A 9524-nucleotide genomic window follows, 5' to 3' on the forward strand; every position below is an offset into this window, starting at 1 on the left:
AATACCTCTCCAGAACTCCCAAACTCTTTCGATAATTATTGCCCACGTTGGCCTCAAACTCGTGGACTCAAGTAATCCTCCCACTTCGGCCTCCCAAAGTGCTGGGATCACAGGTGTGAGCCACCGCGCCAGGCCTCGCCAATTCTAGTTAAAAATTCTTCCTAAGGCTAAAGAGAAATCTGCTTAGGGGCCGGACCAACCACTTATCCTGACCCCACAGGCTCGGGATAAGCCTTTTCCATTTCCCTGTCCCTCAGGAGTCAGACCAACATAGGTTCAAATCCCAGGTCTCCTTTTGCTCGTTATATGACGTTAGGTAAATCACTTTGATTGTCTGAACCTCAGTTTCCTACTCTCTAAAACAGAGAGAAGAGGGCCAGGTGCGGTGGCTCACACCTATAATCCCAACACTTTGGGAGGCCAAGGCGGGTGGATCACCTGAGGTCAGGAGTTTGAGATCAGCCTGGCTAACACGGTGAAATCCCGTTTCTACTAAAAATACAAAAAACAGGCCTAGGCTCAAGCCTGTAATCCCAGCACTTTGGGAGGCCGAGACGGGCGGATCACGAGGTCAGGAGATCGAGACCATCCTGGCTAACACATTGAAACCCCGTCTCTACTAAAAAATACAAAAAACTAGCCGGGCAAGGTGGCGGGCGCCTGTAGTCCCAGCTTCTCGGGAGGCTGAGGCAGGAGAATGGCGCAAACCCGGGAGGCGGAGCTTGCAGTGAGCTGAGATCCGGCCACTGCACTCCAGCCTGGGCGACAGAGCGAGACTCCGTCTCAAAAACAACAACAACAACAACAATACAAAAAACTAGCCAGGCGTGATGGCACACACCTCTAATCCCAGCTACTCGGGAGGCTGAGGCAGGAGAATAGTTTGAACCTGTGAGGCAGAGGTTGCAGTGAGCCAAGATTGTACCATTGCACCCTAGCTTGGGCAACAAGAGCTAAACTCCGTCTCAAAAAAACAAAAACAAAAACAAAAAAACAGGGAGAAAAGGCTGGGTGTGGTGGTTCATGCCTGTAATCCCAGCACTTTGGGAGACCGAGGCAGGAGGATCACTTGAGACCAGGAGTCGCAGACCACCCTGGGCAACCTAGCAAGACCCTGTCTCTTAAAAAATGAAATAAAATAAGGCCAGGCACGGTGGCTCACGCCTATAATGCCAACACTTTGGGAGGGTGAGGCGGGCAGATCTCCTGAGGTCAGGAGTTCAAGACCAGCCTGGCCAATATGGCAAAACCCTGTCTCTACTAAAAATACAAAAAGTTACTGGGCACGATGGCTCATACCAGTAATCTCAGCACTTTGGGAGGCTGAGGCAGGCAGATCACCTGAGGTCGGGAGTTCTAGACCAGCCTCACCAACAGGGAGAAACCCTGTCTCTACTAAAAATACAAAAGTAGCCGGGCGTGGTGGCACATGCCTGTAATCCCATCTACTCGGGAGGCTGAGGCAGGAGAATCACTTGAACCCGAGATGGGGAGTTTGTGATGAGCCGAGATCGCACCATTGCATTCCAGCCTGGGCAACAAGAGCAAAACTCCGTCTGAAAAACAACAACAACAACAACAACAAAAACTAGCCAGGCATGGTGGTCCATGCCTGTAATCCCAGCCACTTGGGAGGCTGAGGCAGGAGACTCGCTTGAACCTGAGGGGCAGAGGTTGCAGTGAGCTGAAATCACACCACTTTACTCCAGCCTGGGCAACAGAGCAAGACTCCATCTCAAAATAAATAAATAAATAAATAAAATATCTAGGCATGGTGGCATGCATCTGCAATCTCAGCTACTCAGGAGGCTGAGGCAGGAGGGGCTGCAGTAAGCTATGATCATGCCACTGTACTCCAGCCCCAGCCTAGGCAACAGAGTGAGACCCTGTCTCTAAAAAAATAAAAAATAATAAAATAGGAGAAAGAATTATATCTCAGCAGATTGTGAGGATTGAATAAGATGATATAGGTATTGTGCAAAATGCTTTAGTTTTTTTGTCACTATAAAAGTAACAGAAGACTTTTAATCAGAGATAATAACAAAAGTTTAAAATAAAATGAATACGTTCTAACTAAAGAACATTTCATAAATTAAAAGCGGGCAGTCTTTACCCACCACCCAAAATACTTACCACTAACATTTTGTTGTGTTTCTTTCTAGTTTTTTTTTTTGGGGGGGGGACGGGTGGGCGGTCTCATTCTGCCACCCAGGCTGGTGTGCAGTGGTGCGCACGCAGCTCACTGTAGCCCCCAACCTCCTGGCTCAGGCTTCACAAAAGTGAAGGGTCTTGCCTAAGGTCATGCCAAGTGGAGACACTGGGATTTTAACCCGGCTCTGCTAGGCTCCTCCTGCAGGCCAGAGAAAATGTCAGTTCTTCATTTCTTTCCCGGGTGTTTAAGCAAATTGTGGCAGTTTGATGGATTTCGGCTCAGCCCAGTTATGTCTAGAATTTCAGTAGTGGATGGGTTTTGGAGATAGACAGAGCTGGGCTCAAACCCTGGCTCCACTACTTCTTAGCTGTGTGACCTTGGGCAAGTTCCATACTCTCTCTGAGCCGCCGTCTCCTCTCCCTCTGTACAACGAAGGCTGGCAGGAGCCAGGTGTTGGTAAAAATGTTAGTGTAACCCAGGCACATGGGAACATGCCCAGTGCCCCGTATCTACGATCATTACATGATATCGTTCTTTCCCAAGACCTCCTGTGCCTCTGACACTAGCTCTCATTGTCTTTATTTCTCCAAACACTCTGCTTTCTATTTGAAGAAATAAGACAATGGGAACCTGACTTCCTTTCGGCTGCCCATGTAATGGAGGAACTAAAATCGGAACCGAGCCTGCAGGTGGTCATGGCCCAAGCCCTTTTCACTTCCCCAGGTTGGGAGCACCAGCCTGGGGATCTCTCCTTGGCTCCTCAAGAGCTGAATGGTGCGGAGAAAGCAGCTCAGGTTCCCACATCAGGGCAGGGGCAGAAAGGAAGTCCCCCCATCCACCCACCGCTGTGAGGAGGATGCCTCCAGCCACCGGGAAGAGAAGTTCCTCGTTTCAGCAACCCATCTCTGTCAGCTTTTGGAGTCTGAAGGTGGATGGCTCAGGACCTCCTATGGATAGTGCAGGAGGCAGTTGGCCACAGCAGCAGGGTGACAGGAAGGGGTCAGACCCGGGCCTGCTGCGTGGCAACACACACTCCGGTACCTGGCGTGTCACGTGACTTGGTGTTTTTCAGCAACTTGCAAGGCAGGAGGTGGGGTCCTCCCTCTCCTCCCGTGTTTCCTCCCCCTGTAGAGGAAGGTAAGGGCCTAACACTGACACAGCACCGGTCAGCGGTTGTTACAGTGTCCTGCCATCCACTTCAACTCCCACTGGCGTGGCCCGCTCGCCCAAAGCAGTGGGAAACATCCCAGCAGCTAGCAGGGTCGAGGGCAGTGTGGCGGGGACAGGGAGAATGCCTGTGCTCTAAGGGTGAAGGATGGAGGCCCAGCACATCCCTGAGCCTGCAGAAGGGCTCGAAGCCCTCTGCATGCTGGAGGGAAGTCACCAGTGTCCCCACCGTGTGATGCTGCCAGGCAGTTTGCCACTTGATGATCCTCCATGCACCTAGGCTGCCCACCAGAGCAGATACATGCCTGGCCTGTGGGTCCTGAAGTTGTCGAGTTGCTTCCTCCCTGGGAGAGCGAGATCCACCCCCTTGCCTAGAGGCTTCACGGCGCCCTTTCGCAATGACCACAGTGCAAAGACAGCACCACAGCAGCCCACAGGCCTCCTGCAGAAGCGCTCACAGGTCCCAGGCATGACGGTGGCAAAAGGGCATGTCTTGTCTTTTAACTGTTTTCTGGATTTTCCAGAACAGTTTGAGTACTTACAAGACATTTTTTTCTTCCAGTCTGGAGCCTTGTCTTATTTTTAATTTTAGAATGTTTTTTAGAGACAGGGTCTGGCTATTTTGCCCACTCCACCCTTGAATTACTTTTATATTGACAAAAACAACATGAGCAGCCCCTGCATGGCCCCTCTGAGACGACTGTGGAGATCATGGGGGAAGGGTTCTCCCCCATTGCAGGTTTTCACAGGGAGTAAAATAGGTCACTTTTGGGAAAAGTTGCTCAGCATATCTTTTTTTTTTTTTTTTTTTTTTTGAGACTGAGTCTCGCTTTTGTCACCCAGGCTGGAGTGCACTGGCACTATCTCGGCTCACTGCAACCTCCGCCTCCCAGGTTCAACTGATTCTTCTGCCTCAGCCTCCAGAGTAGCTGGAATTACAGGCGCCCACCACCACGCCCAGCTAATTTTTTGTATTTTTAGTAGAGACAGGACTTCGCCATGTTGGGGAGGCTGGTCTTGAACTCCTGACCTCAGGTGATCCACCTGCCTTGGCCTCCCAAAATGCTGGGATTACAGGCATGAGCTACTGCACCCGGCCAATGCTCAGCATATCTTTAAGGAGGCAGGTGTGTCTGCTTGTAAAGCCTCAGAGGGCTGGCTCATGCTCCTATGTGGTGGAAAATTAGTTCAACTCCCCTCTTGGTCTTGTCTTTTCTTTTCTTTCTTTTCTTTTTTCTTTTTTTGAGATGGAGTTTCACTCTTGTTGCCCAGGCTGGAGTGCAATGGTGCAATCTTGGTTCACTGCAACCTCCGCCTCCCAGGTTCAAGCAATTTTTCTGCTTCAGCCTCCTGAGTAATTGGAATTACAGGCATGAGCCACCATGCCTGGCTAATTTTGTACTTTTAGTAGAGATGGGGTTTCTCCATGTTGGTCAGGCTGGTCTTGAACTTCTGACCTCAGGTGATCCGCCCGCCTCAGACTCCCAAAGTGCTGGAACTACAGGCGTGAGCCACTGTGCCCAGCCCAGTTTATTATTTTTTTTTTTTAATTTTTTTTTTGCCTGGTGCAGTGGCTCATGCCTGTAATCCCAGCACTTTGGGAGGACGAGGCAGGTGGATGACAAGGTCAGGAGTTCAAGACCAGCCTGGCCAAGATGATGAAACCCCATCTCTGCTAAAAATACAAAAATTAGCCAAGCGTGGTGGCGGGCGCCTGTAATCCCAGCTACTTGGGAGGCTGAGGCAGAGAATTGCTTGAACCCAAGAGGCAGAGGTTACAGTGAGCCAAGATCATGCCATTGTACTCCAGCTGGGACGACAGGCGAGACTACGTCTCAAAAAAAAAAAAAAAAATTTTTTTTAGAGAGGGTTTTGCTCTGTTGGAACAGGAATTTTAAAAACTTAAGGAGTGTGTAAGCAGAAATACAGTTATATGTAAGAAAACCTAATTCCCCTGAGGAAAAGAAAGAGCTGGAGTCCTTTAAAAATTAACTGCCTGTTCTTTGGGAGGCCAAGGCGGGCGGATCACAAGGTCAGGAGATCGAGACCATCCTGGCTAACACAGTGAAACCCCATCTCTACTAAAAAAAAAAAAAAAAAAAAATCAGCCAGGCATGGTGGCGGGCGCCTGTAGTCCCAGCTACTCAGGAGGCTGAGGCAGGAGAACGGCGTGAACCTGGGAGGCAGAGCTTGCAGTGAGCCAAGATTGCGCCACTGCACTCAGGCCTGGGTGACAGAGTGAAACTCCATCTCAAAAAAAAAAAAAAAAAAAAAAATTAACTGCCTATTTCTCTGTGGCTAGTGAGTGTTTTCTCTCCCTTTCCCAGGCATTGTGAAGACTGTTTCTCTAGCTGTGCAGCTGCAAGGTCACTAGACAGATAAACTCAAGTTGCAAAACATGTTTTTCCTTTAAAAGTAAGAAATGATGTAATACATGTCTCAATTGATTAAATAACTGCCTTTGTTTCTCGCTTCTGTAGTATGCTTCCCCCTGCACAGATCTCCCCCTGCCCCATGAAATCCTTAACAGGTAACTTAACTCTTTGTTCAGGGTTCAGTCCTTTGCATGTTAATCTGACTGGGCCAGTGCACCGAAATAATTAATAAATATCCTCCTGAACCCCACCAGTCTCTCTGATTCCTTAAAAATCCAGCAACACTGTCACCCAGACTGGAGTGCAGTAGTGCAATCACAGCTCACTGCAGCCTCAACCTCCCAGGCTTAAGCGATCCTCCCACCTAAGCCTGGTGTGTGCCACCATGCCCAGCTAATTTTTTTTTTTTTTTTTCGAGACAGAGTTTTGTTCTGTCACCCAGGCTGGAGTGCAGTGTCGAGATCTCAGATCAGTGCAAGCTCTGCCTCCTGGGTTCATGCCATTCTCCTGCCTCAGCCTCCCCAGTAACTGGGACTACAGGCGCCCACCACCATGCCTAGCTGATATATATATATATATATATATATATATATATATATATATATATATTTTTTTTTTTTTTTTTTGTATTTTTGGTGGAGACAGGGTTTCACCATGTTAGCCAGGATGGTCTTGATCTCCTGACCACGTGATCCGCCCGCCTTGGCCTCCCAAAGTGCTAGGATTAGAGGCGTGAGCCACCGCGCCTGGCCCATGCCCAGCTAATTTTTAAACCTTTTTTTTTTTTTATAGAGAAAGAGTCTTGCTATGTTGCCCAGACTGGTCTTGAACTCCTGGGCTTAAACGATCCTCCAGCCTCAAAGTGCTGGGATTACAGGCATGAACCACCATGCCCGGTCCATACAATGAAATATTATTCAGCCTTCAAAAGGAATAAAATTATGACACATGCCACAATATGGAGGAAACTTCTGGACATTATGCTCAGTGAAATAAGCCTATCACAAAATGACAAATATTGTATGATTCCACTCAGATGAGGAACCTAGAGTCGTGAAATTCATAGAAAGTCAAAGGGAGGCCTGGTGCAGTGGATCACGCCTGTAATCTCAACACTTTGGGAGGCCAAGGCGGGTGGATCACCTGAGGTCAGGAGTTCGAGATCAGCCTGGTCAACATGGTGAAACCCTGCCTCTATTAAAAATACAAAAATTAGCTGGGCATGGTAGCAGGTGCCTGTAATCTCAGCTACTTGGGAGGCTGAGGCAGGAGAATCGCTTGAACCTGGGAGGTGGAGGTTGCAATGTGCTGAGATCAAGCCACTTCACTCCAGCCTGGGCGACAGAGCAAAAACTCCATCTCAACAAAAAAAAAAAAAAGAAGAAAGTCAAAGGGTGGCTTTTCCCCAGCCACTAGGGGAAGGGGGAAATTGGGAGTTGTTGTTTAATGGGTGAAGAGTTTCAGTTTTGCAAGATGCAAATATACTAGAGATTGGTTGGTTGCACAATGTGAACATACTTAACACGACTGAACCGTATACTTAAAAATGATTAAGGGCACATTTCTCAAGGTCTCCTGAGGACTGTGTCATGATTTTTTTTTTAAAAGGTTAAGATAGCAATTTTTTTTTTTTTTTTTTTTTTTTGAGACAGTCTTGCTCTGTCACCAAGTCTGGAGTGCAGTGATGCGATCTTGGCTCACTGCAACCTCTGCCTCCCAGGTTCAAGTGATCCTCCCCCCTCAGCCTCCAAAGTAGCTGGGATTACAGGTGCACGCCACCACACCCAGCTACTTTTTGTATTTTTGGTAGAGATGGGGTCTTGCCATGTTGGCCAGGCTGGTCTTGAACTCCTGACCTCAGGTGATCTGCCTGCCTCAGCCTCCCAAAGTGCCGGGATTACAGGTGTGAACGACTGCACCCAGTCAAGATGGTAAATTTTATGTTATGTGTATTTTTTTTTTTTTTTTTTTTTTTTTTTTTGAGACGGAGTCTCGCTGTGTCTCCCAGGTTGGAGTGCAGTGGCCGGATCTCAGCTCACTGCAAGCTCCGCCTCCCGGGTTCACGCCATTCTCCCGCCTCAGCCTCCCAAGTAGCTGAGACTACAGGCGCCCGCCACCACGTCCGGCTAGTTTTCTGTATTTTTAGTAGAGACGGGGTTTCACCAAGTTAGCCAGGATAGTCTCGATCTCCTGACCTCGTGATCCACCCGCCTCGGCCTCCCAAAGTGCTGGGATTACAGGCTTGAGCCACCGCGCCCGGCCTGTTATGTGTATTTTACCACATTTTTTTTTTTTAAAGACTGCTTCTAACCCTAAACCCAAAGCATAGCATTGTTTATTCTTCAGCAGTGATCTGTGGTCTGGCTGGTATTGAGTTCCCGGTTGAAACAATGTTCCCTACAAATTTGGAAGCATTGGTTCCATGATCTTGCAGTCCTTTTTCCTTTTTTTTTTTTTTGAGACGGAGTTTCGCTCTTGTTGCCCAGGCTGGAGTGCAGTGGTGCAATCTCGGCTCACCACAACCTCTGCCTCCTGGATTCAAGGGATTCTCCTGCCTCAGCCTCGCAAGTAGCTGTAGTGCACACCTGTAATCCCAGCTACTTGAGAGGCTGCAGTCCTATTTTTCAAGTTGGGAAGTCCGATGCCATTCTTACTGCAGACCCCTCGCATGTGAGGGCTGGGAGCCTTCTCCCTTGGACCTGGTACTCTAGTATTCTACACCCTTAACCAGATGTGGGTCTTACATTCTTGCTTCTGGGCTTTTATGGATCGTTTAAATTTAAAAACTCATTCTGAGTAAGTTCTGGAAACTTCCTTGGTTGTTTTTTGGCTGTCTGGTTGGTTTTGTCTTTGGGGAACAGTTTTCAGTCAGATATTGGATCTTCTAGACCAATTCTTCATTTCCTTTCCTCTTGTTCCACTTTCGAGATTTCTTTTTTTTTTTTTTTTTTGAGACAGAGTCTCACTCTGTCACCCAGGCTGGAGTGTAGTGGCACCATCTCGGCTCACTGCAACCTCTGCCTTTCGGATTCAAGTGATTCTCCTACCTCAGCCTCCCGAGTAGCTGGGATTACAGGCATGTACCACCACACCCGGCTAATTTTTGTAGTTTTAGTAGAGACAGAGTTTCGCCATGTTGGCCAGACTAGTCTCGAACTCCTGGCCTCAAGTGATCCACTCGCCTTGTCCTCCCAAAGAGCTGGGATTACAGGCGTGAGCCACAGCACCCGGTTGAGATTTCATAGATTTCTTTTAACTAGCCTACCACAAGAGCATCTTCTGCTTTGACCCACCCCTCTAAAAACAAAAAGCCTAGAAGTACTTAAGAAATGTCAATTTAACATATTATCATGACTCAAATTGTTGATCAAAATAAACAATTGCCCTCCCAGACTTATTTCTGGAATTTACAAGTTGCTTCCGTAGGAGGTCATACCATCTGAGGTCTGGTTGTCTTTCAAGACTCTTGTGCAAACAACTCTTTCCAGGACAGATTTCTATTAACAGAGCTAACTTGTTTTATGAATAGTTCCACAAATTCCCACATTGGCCAGGAAGGCAAGATTGATGCTCTTATGAAAGTTCTTGGCTGAGCGTGGTGGGTCACACCTGTAATCCCAGCATTTTGGGAGGAGGCGGACAGATCAAATGAGGTCAGGAGTTTGGGACCAGCCTGGCCAACATGGTGAAACCCCGTTTCTACTAAAAATACAAAAATTAGGTGTGGTGGTGCACGCCCGTAACCCTACCTACTCCAGAGACTGAGGCAGGGGGATTGCTTGAACCTGGGAGGCGGATGTTGCAGTGAGCTGAGATTGTGCCACTGTACT

This window comes from Macaca nemestrina, chromosome 1 (genome assembly GCF_043159975.1).
Source record: "Macaca nemestrina isolate mMacNem1 chromosome 1, mMacNem.hap1, whole genome shotgun sequence".
Lineage (NCBI taxonomy): Eukaryota > Metazoa > Chordata > Mammalia > Primates > Cercopithecidae > Macaca > Macaca nemestrina.